Genomic DNA, 14,737 nt, shown 5'->3' on the forward strand with positions numbered 1-14,737 from the left:
TAATATAATATAATATAATATAATATAATATAATATAATATAATATAATATAATATAATATAATATAATATAATATAATATAATATAATATAATATAATATAATATAATATAATATAAATCAACAATTAATGAAAGAGACCATGAATCTGTAAAAGAGCAGGAATGGTATATGAGAGGGTTTGGAGGGGAGAAAAGGAAAGAGGAAATGTTGTAATTCTAATATCAATACTAAAAGAAATAACTTTTTCTGACACAAGGTTTCTCTCTGTAGCCCTGGCCATCCTGGACTCACTTTGTAGACCAGGCTGGCCTCAAACTCACAGATATCTTCCTGCCTCCCTAAGTGCTGGGATCACAGGCATGCTCCACCACAACTAGCTTAAAATAAATAACTTTTAAAAGTGGTATAGATACAAAAGAGAATATTATTCAGCTATAGAAAGAATGAAATCCTGTCCTTTTTAGCAAAATGCATAAATGGAGTCTGTGCTAAATAAAATAAGTCAGACACAAAAAGACAGATGTTTATTTACACGTGGCAGCTTTTTTTTTTTTTTTGAAACATTGATGTGAATACTGGATGGTAATTAGCTAGTGCCTGAGGAGGAAGTGGAAAGAATGGCTACAGAATGTCTCAATACTAAGCAAGGAAAACAGTCAGGAGGAATAAACTCTTGTGCTATAGTGCTACAGCGCAGTGAAAGTAATTCAAAATAAACCGTTGTATCTTTTATAAAGAATAGTAAGAGCTGGAGAGGACAGGAACTCCACAAGGAGAGCAACAGAACAAGAAAATTTGAACACAGGGAACTTCCCAGAAAATCATACTCCAACCAAGGACTATTCATGGAGATAACCTAGAACCCCTTCACAGATGTAGCCCATGGAAGTTCAGTGTCCAAGTGGGTTACATAGTAATGGGAAGAGGAACTGCCTCTGACATAATCTGATTGGCCTGCTCTTTGATCACCTCCCCCTGAGGGGGGAGCAGCCTTACCAGGCCACAGAAGAGGACAATGCAGCCACTTTTGATGAGAACTGATAGACTAAGATCAGAAAGAAGAGGAGAACCTCCCCTATCAGTGGACTTGGGGAGAGGCATGCATGCAGAAAGGGGAGGAAGGGTGGGATTGGGAGGGGAAGAGGGAGGGGCTTATGGGGGGATACAAAATGAATAAGGTGTAATTAACAAAAAATAAAAAAAGTTAAAAAAAAGAATGGGGAAAAATGAACATAGTGCTCCATACTTAATAAGATTAAAAATGTTCATTAGCTTCGTTTTATCAATACAAACTCAACACATGTACAGACCCCAGAAATGAATACAATTATTATATCACATATAAACTTAAGTAAAATTGAACATCTTAAATGTAAATAAATAAGTAGATAAACATTTATAAATATATCTTGCATATTCAAGTGATAGTTATTTTAGCAAACATTTTTTTCTAGTTGGATTCTATTTACGATATGGTAAAGCTAACTGGAATTTTAAAATATATAAGTCAAATGAAATTAGGAATATTTAAATCTGTAAATACATAATTATGGCATAATTTATACTTATAAATTCACATATCTAAGAATATTTTAATTATCTGTATCATAATTATGTCATTAATTAATCATACAAGAAATAATTTTTAATAATATGTTTTATTGATTATAATAATCAATATTAAATATTTCACTGAAGAATATTTATATTAGTTTTTAATTTTTGCTTATAAACTAATATGTAGAATATATAATGAACTTCTCAGACTTATCTGAAATGAATATATTTGAAAACATTCAGCTTCCTCTAGTCTAGTAAAATCTTATAAATCTATGGTATTCACATGGAAACTACTCTAGACAATTCAGTTACTCTTTGAATCCTTTTAGTAATATTTTAAGACTGATTAGTTATCATATTTATTCAAATTATGAAACAGAGATATAAGTAACTTACTCATACCAATACAAGTATTCACTATTATTTCAACTCTCAGCTAGGTGAGTGCTTTTCAAATTCATTGGTCTTAATCTGATCTAAAGGAAAGTTTATTGCCTTTATAGTCCCAAATTCAATTTCATGTTTCGTAACAAATTAAGAGATGTGCACAATAAATGCCTAAGGACAACAGAGGCAGAAGAGAAGTGCATAACCAACAGACACTGTTCTGGAGGGAAGACACAGCATTTGTCAGAATAAGGACTCTGGGAAAAGTTGTGTATTGGTTCACACTACCTGGGCATCATTGTTCCCACTCCAACTTACCCAAACCTCACTTATTCAATCTTTAAACTGAGTTGTCATTATTAAATAACACATTTTAAACTACAAATCCAACAAGAGCTAGCTATCATATTTAGAATAATGGTCTCTGAGTTGGATTAACGACATGTAGGGTTCCATGTGTAAGTACATTCTGGAAGTCTTTTTATTTTTTGTTATCATTATTATTGTTTATTACTATTTATTCACTTTGAATCGAAGCTATAGACCTCTCCCTCATGTCCTCCCAGTCCCACCATCCCTCCCTCTTCCCCCAATATGTTCCTCCCCTAGTCCACTGATAGGGGAGGTCCTTGCCCCTACTATCTGACCCTAGCCTAACAGGTCTCATCAGGTCTGTCTGTAGCCTCTTTCTCTGTGACCTAGAAAGGCCATCTTACCAAGGGGAAGTGATCAAAGAGCAGGCAAACAAGTTCATACCAGTGACTGCCCCTTCTCCCCTTACTAGGGAACCCACATAGAAACTGGGCTGCCCACGGGCTACATCTGAGCAGGGGTCTAGGTCCTCTCCATGCATGGTCTTCAGTTGATTCATTATTCTCTGCAAGACCCTCTGAGCCCAGACATTTTTGTTTCTGTTGCTCGCCTTGTGGAGCTCTTGTCCCCTCCAGGTCTTTCTATCTCTCCCTTCTTCCATAAGAGTCTCTACACTCTGCCCAAAGTTTGGCTATAAGTCTCAGCATCTACTTTGATACCTGATGGGTAGAGTCTTTTTACTCATAACAGCCAGAATCTGGAAACAACCTAGATGTCCCTCAAATGAAGAATTGATACAGAAATTATGGCACATTTACACAATGAAATACTCAGCTATTAAAACCAGGAAATCGTGAAATTGGCAGGAAAATATATGAAACTAGAAAATATCATCCTGAGTGAGGTAATCCAGGAGTAGAAAGACACCATGGTATATACTCACTTATAAGTGGGTATTAACCATATAATGTAGGATAAACATACTAAAATCTATAGTCCTAAAGAAGCTAAATAACAAGGAGGACCCTAGGGAAGAGGAAGAATCCTCATTCAGAAGGGCAAACAGGATAGACATTGGAAGTAGGAGAAGACAGGGAACATTCTGGAAGTCTTGTCCTGTTTAATTTGGCTTTTACTATTCTTCCTATTCATTTGCTTTCTCAACCAAATGCTTAATTGATTGTTCTAGGAGGTACTGCTATTGAACTTCATACTTGAAACCCATATAGCCTGGATAGAAAGAAAATCATTGAACTCAGTTTTGGCTTAGCATAATCATACTGTAGTTAGATATAAATTGTTAGAATTGTTGTGTATTTAATTGCATAGTTCTAGTATTTTCTTCAATTCACAGGTGTGTTCTGGTAAAAAGAAAATCACCATTGGTAAAGTTAGTAACTGGCTTAGTCATTGTGCAGTACTGTTTCACATGCTGTTTTCTACTGTTTCACATAGAAAAGTTTGCACCCACTGACAGTGATTTTTTACTATCTGTCCACAGAGATGCTCTAAACTTAACTTTAAGAAAGCGTCATATTTCATGAGTCCTTATTCTTAGATGAAAAGCTATACCAAATTAATGGCCATTGAGAGAGACAGAATTGGTATTCTCTAGGAGTGAGGCCCCTGACATGGTTTTGTCTGTGTTGTCTCCTATGGAGTTTTGATAATGGACAAGTTAAAATAAAAACTCAGTCATAGTGCCATCATATTTTTGGTCCTCCTCTTACAGAAGCTGTATACATTTTATAAGAATCATTGTCATCACCACTAATGAAAGTTTTGACACCCATCTCCCAATATTGCTTTTTATAAAATTCCCCATGTCTAGTTCTGTGTTCAGATAACTTTTTATATACAGTTTTCTCTATGCTATTATACAAATTAAGCTTTTAACTAAACCATGCGCACACCTTTGTATGTGCCAATCACACTCCAATAAAGTGACTTTTTTATACGTATTAAGGTGTGGGAAAACAGCTCAGTCAGTAAAGTATTAGCCTTGAAAGCATGAGGACCTAAATTCAATCTCCAGAACCCATGTTAAAGAATGTAGAGAATGGTAGCATGTATTTATAATTTCAATGCTAGATCTCTACAGCTTACTGAAAGCCAGATTTTCCTACTTAAGGAATTCCAGGACAGTAAAGTGAGAGACTTGTCTCACGAATGAATGAGTGAATGAATGAATGAATGGATGAATGGATGAATGAATGAATGAATGAATGAATGAATGAATGAATGAATGAATGAAAAGGGCAGATAGCACCTGAGGAATGACACCCAAGGCTGTCCTCTGGTTTCTACACAAGCACATACACACAAATAAAAATGTGTTTTCACTAGTTATATATACAGAAGATAAAACTTTACCTTGCCTCAGGATAAGAAAAAATATTTTATCAATAAAAGTCCAAAGTCGGAAATTCAACCATGTAATGCATAACTGTTCACAAGTAGTTAAAAGATACAAGATCTCCAAGGCAAGGAAAGCCAAAGGGAAAATCACTAACCTGGCCTTCTCGGTCAGTGCATGCATGTGGTGCACAAACATACATATAGGCAGAACACCCACACATGAAGTAAACAAAAAAAAATAAGTTTTACATCTTATAAATGTCACTTACCTTAATTCCAACCTCAGTTTTGGACCAAGTTTATCATAAACACTGAAGTATGTCTCTGAAGAGAAAAAAAAAAAAGCAATCTGACGCAATGGTTCAAAAACCAGTTGTAACTTTAATTATAATTAATGATTGGGAGTGTTTTGAGTCCCTGCTCATTGACTAACAAAATCCTCAGTTTGAGGGAGGCTATCTTGTGCTAGCTCACCCATTCAGAAGAATAACTAAATCAGCCATGTGCCTGTAGCACAGCCCAACTCTGCTAAAATCTAAGTCAGACAGAAGATCATACTAGGATTTTACAGGCCAATGAAGGGGACCAAGAGGGAACTGTAGAAACACGAAGACATCAGGAAAATAGACTCCCTGCAAGGCAGCCATGGGGCCTTATTCTATTTACTTTCAGCAGACAAAATTAAACTGCCTTTGGGACCAAACCTGGTGGCTACACAAGCAAAAATGCACCTGTGTTTTTTTTTGTCAATTATTTTTTCTACAGCTTATACATAGTAAACTTTACTCACCTTGGGGACTCAATTCTTTAGATAAAGTTAGACTATTACATAAACACTACTAAATCCAAATTAAAGAACATATCCATCAGATCAAAAAGTACTTTTGTTTACTTGTAATCAAACAATCTCCTGACCACCATCAGTGCCTAAAATCTCTTGGTGTTATCCTTATAAGTTTTCTTTCACAAATATCAAAATGTATTAATGGCATCTTACAATATCTAGCATCAAATAGGGATTGTTTTCTCTGTGCTAATACTTATATATTTCACACATGAGAACTATGTTCCTTTGATTATTGTATGGTATCTAATATGTGAATCTACAGAAAATATTTACTTATTAGTGTGTATGTATATAATTTTATTAACTAAAATTGGTACACACCTTTAATCCCAAAACTCGGGAAGCAGAGGCAGGCAGATCTCTGTGAGCTTGAGGCCAGCCTATTCTACAAAGTGACTTCTTGAATATGTGTATGTGTGTTTGTGTAGGTGTGTGTTCTTTGAAAACAGAATATATTTTGATTACTCCCATCTCCTAACACTTTCTTCTTTCTTCCCAATAAAGCCCAACCATGTCCCTTTCTATACTCATATATTGTTGGTTTGATTTATGATCCACAGAATTTAACCAAGACCATCTGTGTAACCATGAATTTGGAGCATCCATGTAGCATGGTAAGTTCACCAGCAACTAAATATGTGAAGATGCTAATACTCCTCCTCCAGTATCCTAGGTAGTTTTGAAAATAAGTCTGCCATGAGAGTTATCAATATTTTATGCAAATATTTACTTGTATTTGACTAAAATAAATACACTGGCTGAAGTAGAATCTTCAGCGGACTTAATATCTTTACTACTATAAAACATTACTAAATGCTGTTTTTAAAGTGTTAACTCACATTGCATTTCACTGGTAACACATTATAATTGCAATTTCTAACTCATCCCACTGTATGTAAAGCTATAAAATATGTACTGATGACAGAATTAAGGCTTTCAATAAGAAGCTTTGAGGAGTATATGGATCTTTGTGTCATTTGCATACATATTTTTCCAAATTAATTTTTAGATAATAATAAAACATAATATAATGAAATATGTGATAAAGCAAACACCATTGCATTGAAGTTGGACAAGACAAACAAACAAAAGTAAAAGAGCCCCAAGAGAAGGTATAAGAGTCAGAGACCTGCTTGTTCACCCACTCAGGAGTCCCATTAAAAATATCAAGTTCAAAGCAAATACTGAGACTCATAACCAAACTTTGGGCAGAGTGCAGAGAATCCTATGAAAGAAGGGGGAGATAGTAAGACCTGGAGAGCACAGGAGCTCCACAAGGAAAGCAACAGAACCAAAATATCTGAGCACAGGGGTCTTTTCTGAGACTGATATTCCAACCAAGAACCATTCATAGATATAACTTAGAATCCCTGCTCAGATGTAGCCCATGGCATCTCAGTCTCCAAGTGGGTATTCTAGTAAGGAGAACAGGGGCTGTGTCTGACATGAACTCAGTGGCAGACCCCCGAGCGGGGAGCAGCCTTGCCAGGCCACAGGGAGGACAATGCAGACAGTCCTGATGAGACCTGATAGGCTAGGGTCAGTTGGAAGGGGAGGAGGACATCCTCTTTCAGTGGACTTGGAGAGGGGCATAGGAGGAGAGGAGGGAGAGAGAGTGGGGTTGGGAGGGAATGAGGGAGGGTGCTACAGTTGGGATACAAAGTGAATAACATGTAATTAACATAAAAATAAAAATTTAATTAAAAAATACCAAGTTGAAAGTAATAATATACATATAGAAGACCTGGTGCAAACCCATAGAGCCCATGTGCTTGTGGCTTCAGTCTCTGGAAGTTCAAATGATCTTTGCTTAATTGATTTAGAGGGCCTTGTTCTGATGTCCTCCATATATTCTGGAACTTATACTCTTTCCACGTCTTCTTCCTCAGGATTCCTTGAGCTATGAGGGGAGGGATTTAATGGAGCCATCTCATTTAGAGTGATGTGTCTCAAGGTCTGTCTCTCTTCATAATTCTGGCTGTGAGTCTCTGAATTTGTTTCCATCTGCTGCAGGAGGAAGCATGTTTGATGATAGCTGAATAAGGCACTGACCTATCAGTATAGCAGAATATCACCAGGAGAATTGGGTTTGGAGGAGAGGAGGGATTGGTTAATGTATTCAGTTAGCTTCCCTGTTTCCATCCTTAGCTGCTGTGGTCATAAAAAAAAAAAATTTAAATAAATAAATAAATTTTAAAAAAGTCAGCTGGTGTTCGAGGCTGTGATACTGGGATAAGTTGTAGGAGAGATAGATGTTACTTGAGGTACTTTGAGAAGTTCATTGGCCTTTAAAAAGTTAAAAGGGTAGAGTTATAAAAATGTTAGGTGATAATACTCTCTTGGAAAATCAAGCAACCAGTAAAAAATGTAATGTATTCATGCAATTATAAAAATTTATTTGCTTTGAAAAATACCAAAAGAAAACAATATCAGTATATCAAAATCATATCTACGTGCTTCAACCCCTCAGGGAGGTTATTGTTGCACTATTTACATCTAAGATACAGAGTAAACCTAGATGATGATCATCGGACAAAGGCTTCTTTAAATGGTAAACACATGGAACATTAGTACACTCTCCCAAATCATGTTTTAATATTATTTGCATAAAAAGTGATTAACCCGAAAATTATTATGTTAAGAGAAGTAGAAGCAGGAACACAAATACCACAGTGTCTGCTCTTTGTAACTTGTAACTGGTAATTGATAAACTGGTTACTAAAGGTTAAATAGAAGTAGTAAGTTCTAGTACTCCTCCATACCACAATACAAAGACAGGAGTTCACCATAACAGTATAAGAGAAATACTCAGTGGTTCCAAAAAAAACACAGCTATAAAAGATGAAAACATAGCCACCATGACTGGATAATTGCATACTTGTCTATGTGTATTTAATTAGTACAGTGTGTCATAAATACAACATAATTGTTATATGGTAATAAAAATGAAGATGTTTAAGGAGGCCAGATAGTACTTCACAGACATTGAAACTGGGTTGCAGGTGTGTCCCTGTGGCTCTACCAGACTGCATTTGCCTTTTATGGACCATAGGTCAGGGATCTTGTGACCAGACCTGACTTTGTGGCTCTGCTAAGCCATAGTAAATTTTGTACAGCCCTTTTGCAGCTGGTCTACCTCTGTAGCAATTCTTTGCCTCTGCCTCAGTGTTGTCTAAGGTATCTATAGTGGTTTGAATAAGAAATGTTCCCCATAGGCCCACGTATCTAAATACTTGCTTTCCAGGGATGGAGCTATTTGGGGATGGTTATGGAACCTTTATGAGAAAGAAAACCAACTAACCAAGACTGAAAAGATGGTAGGAAGAGGGGGGTTGCAGAGACTGAAGCAATAACCAAGAACCATGCATGCACTGGACCTAGCATGCAAGCTCCCTACACAGATGTAGCCAAAGGACAGCTCGGTCCTCATGAGGGTGGCCTAGTAAGGGGAGAAGGTGCTGATTCCAACATGGACTCTGTTGCCTGTTTTTCAATCACTTCTTTCTGGTGGGGCTGCCTCATCAGCCCACAGAGAAAGAGGATTCACTCGGTCCTGATACAACTTGATTGCTGGGGTGGGTTGGTGATAGGGGTTCCCCTTTTCTAAGGAATAAGAGAAAGGGGATGGAGGAAATGGGAAGGAGGGTGGGACTGGGAAGAGAGGAGGGAAGGAGCTGAGATGGAGATATAAACTGAATTAATTAATTCATTAATCTTTTAAAAGAGAGAGAGAGGTGTAGCCTTGATGGAGGAAGTATGTCACTAAAGGGGGACTCTGAAGGTTTGTAGTCTTGTCCCACTTACCATTTGCTTTTTTTGATGCCTATATCTGGTTGAAATATGATCAACCATCTTGCTCTTGCCATATGCTGCATGACTTCCTCACTATTATGGACACTCATTCTTGAAACATGAGTAAAATTAAGTCTTTCTTCTACAATCTACTTTTGTCAGGATATTTTATCATCAGTAAAGAAACAAGTTGGATTCCTTGTGAAGGACTTACTGAGCTATACTCTCCAAGACAAGAACAAGAATGAAAGGAAGTGAAGGAGTAGGGAGGAATGGTGGGTGGAGCTTTTTTTCAGAATATGTAAATGTCAAATCTTTTGTCACAAAGACCTCAGCTCTTTCAATGGAGTCTTTTTGTTTGTTTGTTGTTTGTTGTTGTTGTTGTTTTCAGCTTATTTACTTTGCATCCTAAAGTTTCCCCTCCCTCCTCTCCTCCCAGACACCCCTTCCCTTCTTTTCCCTCTCCCTTTCTCCCCAGTAAAGGAGAGCCCTCCTTCCCTCATTTCAACCCTCCTCAGCACATCAAGTCATATCAGGACTGAGTATATCCTCATCCTCTAAGGCCAGGCAAGACAGCCCTGCCAGGAAGATGCTCAGTCCTCATTCAGAAAGGCAAATGCTATATACATCGGAAGCAGAAAAGACAGTGAGCAGGACAGGACCCTTCCACAGAAAGCCTCTAAAAGAGATGTTGAGATTCATAGCCAACCTTTGGGCAGAGTGCAGGTAATCTTATGAAAGAAGGGGAGATAGAAAGACCTGGATGGGACAGGATCTCCAAAAGGAAACCAACAGAGAAAACAACAACAACAACAAAAACTTAGTCCTGGGAGCCCTGCAGAGACTGATACCCCAACACAGGACCATGCATGGAAAGGACCTAAAACCCTGGCTCAGATGTAACCCATAGACTCAGTCTCCAAGTGGGTTCCTAGTAAGTGGAGCAGGAGCTGTCTCTGGCAAGAACTCAGTAGCAGGCTCTCTGATCACCTCTCCCTGGGGGGTGCAGCCTTGCCAGGCCACAGAGGAAGACAATGCAAGCAGTCCTGATGAGACCTGATAGGCTAGGGTGAAATAGAAGGGGAAGAAGATCTCACCTATCAGTGGACTAGGGGAGGGGCATAGGGGGAGAAGAGGGAGGTTGGGAGGGGATTGGGAGGAGACAAGGGGGGGATACAGCCTGGATAAAAGTTGAATAAATTGTAATTAATGATAATAATTTTAAAAAAAATTAAAGAAATGCTCAACATCCTTACTCATCTGGGAAATAAAATCAAAACGAACCTGATATTTCACCTTACACTCATCAGAATGGCTAAGTTCAAAAACTCAAGTGACAACACATGCTGGAGAGGCTGTGGAGAAAGGGGAACCTTCCTCCACTGCTGGTAGGAATGTTAACTTGTACAACCACTCTGGAAATCAATCTGGCACTTTCTCAGAAAATTAGGAATAGTGCTCCCTCAAGATCCAGCCATACCACTCCTGGGCATATATCTGAAAGATGAAATTTTTCTCTATGATCCACTGCACCTAGCATATATGTAAATATAGGAAGGGAAATAATTATTCATCAGAACAATGTCATAATTACATAACTGTCTGACATTGTAAAAACTGCCTGAATTTTAGAACCAGTAACTTGTGAATAGAGTTTTACATTTTCACATAATAATTTGAACATAATTTATAAATTCCTTTTAAATAGAAATAGTTGCTCCTTTTTAATTATTGGGAAATCCATAGTGTACTCATATGTATGAATATTTGACAAAAACTTGGAGAAGCCTTGGTTAAATTTTGTTTCTGCCCATGTGTCTACCACAGCACTCAAGACCTATGTTAAGTCAACTTGGTGTGTGAATCAACTTATGAAGAAAGGGTTATTGCTCAACAAAAACAGTTCTTTTTAATTTTAATTTTTTTATTAATTACTTTATTTACTTTGTATCCCCCTGTAGTTCCCTCCCTTCTCCTGTCCCAAACCCTCCCTTCCTCCTCCTTCTCCATGTATGTCCCTCCCCAAGTACATCGGTAGGGGAGATCTTCTTCTCCTTCCTTCTGATCCTTGTCTGTTAGGTCTCATCAAGAGTGGCTGCATTGTCTTCCTCTGTGGCCTGGTAAGGCTGCTCCCCCCTCAGGGGAAGGTGAGCAAAGATTTTTTTGGATCTGTTGCTCTCCTTGTGGAGCTCCTGTACCCTCCAGGTCTTACTAACTCCCACTTCTTTCATAGGATTCCTGCAATCTCCTCAAAGGTTGGCCATAAGTCTCAGCATCTGCTTTGATAGTCTGCAGGGCAGAGTTTTTCAGAAGCCCTCTGTGGCAGGCTCCTAACTTGATCTCTGTTTTCTCCTTCTTCTGATGTTCCTCAAGATCCAGCCATATCACTTCTAGGCATATATCCAAAAGAGGCTCAAGTACACAATAAAAATATTTGCTCAACCATGTTTGTAGCAGCTTTATTTGTAATAGCCAGAAGCTGGAAACAACCAAGATGTCCCTCAACTGAGGAATGGATACAGAAAGTATGGTACACCTATACTATGGAATACTACTCAGCAATAAAAAACAAGGAAATCATGAAATTTGCAGGTAAATGGTGGGAACTGGAAAAGATCATCCTGAGTGAGCTATCCCAGAAGCAGAAAGATACACACGGCATATACTACTCATATAGACATATAATATAGGATAAACCTACTAAAATCTGTACACCTAAAGAAACTAATCAAGAGGGAGAACTCTGGCTAAAATGCTCAGTCCCCCTCTAGAAATGCAAAAAAAGAAAAAAATAAAAAGCAGTTCTTAAAGAGCTTTGCAGCCAGTCCTAAAGATACCTGATAAAACAGGATCAGATGAATGGGGAGGAGGTCCCCCCTATCAGTGGACTTGGCAAGGGGCACAGTGGAGATGAGGGAGGGAGGGAGGGACTGGGAGGGAATGAGGGATCGGGACACAGCTGGGATACAGAGTTAATAAAATGTAACTGATAAGAAAAAAATAAAATTCAAAAAAAAAAAAAAAAGAGTCCTGAAGATACCTCATAAAACAGGGTCAGACGAAAGGGGAGGAGTCCTCCCCAGTCAGTGGACTTGGAAAGGGGCAGGGAGGAGATGAGGGAGGGAGGGTGGAAAGGGGAGGAAATTAGGGAGTGGGATATAGCTGGGATACAGAGGACTTAATAAAATGTAACTAATAATAAATAGATAGATAGATAGATCGATAGATAGATAATAAAAAAATTAAAAAAGAGTAATCTCAATTGAGAAATCAAACAATATCGCTTAATAATAGGTACTCTGAGATACTACAGAGGTGAAGACTCTTAAAGAAACAAAATAATTCATATGTATTTTATTGATATTTTGATGAAACTACATGTCTCATTAATATTATTTCATTCAATATATCTCATTATCAATATAATATTAAATATATTCTTTAAGTTATTAAAGAATAAGAGATATTGTGATCACAAATTAATTCATATTTTCTGGAATTTAATAAAGATTAAGTTCATGAAACATAACTGAAAAATTGACATGCTACATATATGTTATCAATATAAATTGCCACATTCTTTAAATCTTTAGCATTAAAACCCTCTATAAGTTTGTTTATGTGAGGTTTTGGAAATTAAATTCAACACAGTTTGTTCAACAAAATATGTTACTCATGAAAGATCATGATTTAATAACACATGAGTAAATTGAATAGTGGGTCAAACTATAATTTTATTGAAAAATTAAATTCAATGTAATTTAATTTAAATACAATGTAAATTAGTAATAACTTCCAGCATGTCACAGGTGTCTGTACAGCTGATTTTTCTGTCTTTACATACATTACATATTTGCGATAGAACATAAAGTAAAACAACATTCACAAATAAATTCAACTACAAACTATGATGTCATATAACATACAAGAGATCAGGGCTAGCTGGCTATGTCTGTCTATTGGATGTAAGTTCCAAATGTGTTTTATTATGCTGAATGATGAACTTTTTTACCCGTGAGACATTCACTGCATTTATTTTTTTTCTTTTATTGGAAGAGATTTTTTTCTCACATAATATATCTTGATTAGAGTTTCCTCTCTTTTGACTTTTTCTAGTTCCTCCACACCTTCCTTTCCCATCCAGATCTACCCTCTTTTTGTCTTTCATTATGCAGGGAATCATATGAAAGAAGGGGAAGTTAGTAAGACCTGAAGAAGACAGGAGCTCCCCAAGGACCAAATATATTTGGGCACAGGGGTCTTTTATGAGACTGTTTCTCCAACCCAGGACCATGCATGGAAATAACCTAGAACCCCTGCTCGGATGTATCCCATGGTAGCTCAGTATCCAAGTGGGTTTTTCCTAGTAAGGGGAACAGGGACTATTTCTGACGTGAACTCAATGGCTGACTCTTAGACCACTCACCTCCTGAGGGAGGAACAGCCTTTCGAGGCCACAGAGGAGGACATTGCGGCCAGTCCTGAAGATACCTGATAAACTAGGGTCAGATGGAAGGGGAGGAGGACCTCCCCTAGCAGCGGAAAGAGACAGGGAGGAGATGAGGGAGAGAGGGTGGCATTAGGAAGGAATGAGGGAGGGAGTTACAGCTGGGATACGAAGTAAATAACCTGTGATTAATATTACAAAAATAAAAACTAATATAAAAGAAAAAATAAAAATAAAATCAAATCAAAAGACTATGAACATAGTTAAACAAGTGTCATTGTGGAATGGTGGATCATCTTTTGGGTACAAACCCAACAGTGGGTTTTGAAGTAGATCTAGTCCCAATTTTTAAGAAACCTCCAGATTGACTTCCACAGTGGTTGTACAAGTTTGCACTCCCACCAGCAATGGAGGAGTGCTCCCCTTCCTCCACATTCTTGGCAGCATGTGCCAACTTGAATTTTTGATCTTAGTCGTTCTGAGGGGTGTAAGATGGAATCTCAGACTCATTTTGATTTACATTTTTCTGATGACTAGGATGTTGAGCATTTCTGTAAGTGCTTCTTGTTCTTTAGAAATTCCTTTGTTGAGAACTCTCTGTTTAGCTTTATACCCCATTTTTCAAACTGGGTTATTTGGTTTGTTGTGTTTAATCTCCTGAGTTCTTTATATATTTTGGATATCATCCTTCTGTTAGTTGTAGGATTGATGAAGATTTCTTTTCCATTCTGTGGGCTGCCTTTTTGTCCTATTGACAGTGTTCTTTGTCTTGCAGAGGCTTTTCAGTTTTATGAGGTCCCATTTATTAACTGGTTATCTGGAAACAACTCAGATGTCCTTCCACTGAAGAACAGATAAAGAAAATGTGATGCATCTACACAGTTACTCAGTTATTAAAAACAAAGACATCATTCAATTGGCAGGAAAATGGATGCAACTTGAAAAGATTATCCTGAGTGAGGTAACTCGGACTCAGAAAGACTCACGTATAAGTGGATATGACCCACAAAGCACAAATAACCATGCTACAAT

This window comes from Psammomys obesus, unplaced genomic scaffold, assembly GCF_907164565.1.
Source record: "Psammomys obesus unplaced genomic scaffold, mPsaObe1.curated_primary_1811, whole genome shotgun sequence".
NCBI lineage: Eukaryota > Metazoa > Chordata > Mammalia > Rodentia > Muridae > Psammomys > Psammomys obesus.